Here is a 1,982-nt window from a genome sequence, read left to right as displayed (position 1 = left end):
TTTCATCCATTTCTATCTTGGATAATTTTTAAATCCCCAGTTAATGATATAAACATGAATATTGATGGAGAAAATCACTACTCTATTCTTAGAACTACACATAAGAGTCAAAAAACATATAAAGTTTCTCAGCATTTAGGTTAAAGAAACCAAGAGAACATAATAGGCATAAGCTATGTAGAACCTTATCTGAAACAACAAGATGGGATTTGGGACTAGCAAACGAAATAACATTTGTGAATATATAGTTCATCCATTTTAATTTTACCTAAAGAAATACTTGTATTTATGATATATGTATAAATTCTAAGAATTCTAATGCTAATTTTTTTATTTGCCCAAAAATGTCTGTTTTAGATACAAAGATTTACAAAAATTACATGAAGGTTGGTTTTCTAATACTATAGCCTTACACTAATGTTTTTATTTGCTGTATTCTAGTGGTTTCCATTTTTTCGTTCTCTTGTTGATATTTCTTTTTTTAAATTATTATCTTGTTATTTCTCTGCTCCTCAGAAACCAATAATCCAAAATAAAAATACACAATGAAATATTTCTTTCTCATCCAGGTTAAAATTGGAAGGGAATTCTTCTGGAAGATGTATAGGTTTTTCTCCTAATAATAAAACAGCTCTAAAGATAGAATGTTCTGAAGAATATAAGTGGATTTGTAAGAGAAAGGAAAGTAAGTAGAGTATTGGAGCTCTGAATATGACAAAGATACATAATTATAATTTTTCATTTATATTATGCTTGATATTAGTTATAAATATATTACTGTATCTTTCTTTTTCTCTTCCAGTTAATGTTCTTTATGCATGATGTGGCACAACAATATGTGTGCATCCTTCATTGTGTTTATAAAGCAATGAGTGTGTGCGCGCACGTTTGTGTGTGCATTTTTGGAGTTTTTCATAAACTTACATAAAATGTTTAACTTTAAATTACAGAAAATGTATGGTTACAAATTAATTATCTCAAAATGCTTTGAAAACATGATTTGCATTCTTAATGTAGGTTTTTCTATTTAAAATTATACATAGACAAAATCTGTAGGAGCAAACACAAAAAAATATGACAAAAATAATCTAGCTATTATAAATAATAAATGCAAGACATTTGAAAACTTACTCAAACATTTTTTTTGCTTTTCCCCATTAGGGGTAGATCTTTTTGATCTCTATACTGATAAGTTTCTGTCAGGACCATTAGACCCAAAGATTTATACAACTCTTTCCACTGCTGTAGTAGACTGCTTAAGTGATTCCCACTGCACAGGGATAGTGCAAGATAGCCGATTCTTTAGAAGAACAAGAGGTATAGATGAAATTACTGTATCTGATGAAAATGCATTCACATATAAAAAACGAGGTATGTTTATTTGTCTGAAATCCAAAACAGAAATATGCATAGAAATTTATTACCATTCTAAAAGTATTTGCAAATGTGAATCTTAAGGAATCCTTTATTTTCTTTTGGCATGCAAGAAAAATGAGTCTCTGTTCTCATTTACTTTTATTTTTTATAAAGTCAAATTCTAAAATGTATTTCTAGATTATTCTATTTATTTTTTTAATAATTTGATAAAATCTATTATTTAAGAGGTAAGGTCTTTATTCTTGGCACATGGCAGCATCAAACCAAGTGTTTGGCTGATTTCATATAATTAAGCAGGCTTGGATCTTATTAATGCCTGGAAGGAAGACCACCAGGAAATCTAAGCACTGAAGCTTAAACTATGAAATTGGGTGGGGGAAAGGCAATGGCAAGCCATTTCTCTATGGAAAAAAAGAAAATTTCTGGACCTGCGATTTTAACTGTCAGGCTAGGCTTTTTGCTATAATACTGTTGAAAATTTGGGCAGAATTTGTGTTTTTCCTTCACATAGATGAGGAAAAGGATGACCAAATCATCAAGGAAAGGTTCAAAGCTGGAATTACTGTATATAGAGAGCACTGGAACAGCTCAAATTCAGGATAAGT

The sequence above is a fragment of the Thamnophis elegans genome, chromosome 2, assembly GCF_009769535.1.
Source record: "Thamnophis elegans isolate rThaEle1 chromosome 2, rThaEle1.pri, whole genome shotgun sequence".
Classification (NCBI taxonomy): domain Eukaryota; kingdom Metazoa; phylum Chordata; class Lepidosauria; order Squamata; family Colubridae; genus Thamnophis; species Thamnophis elegans.
Note: the sequence above shows the minus strand (reverse complement) of the source record.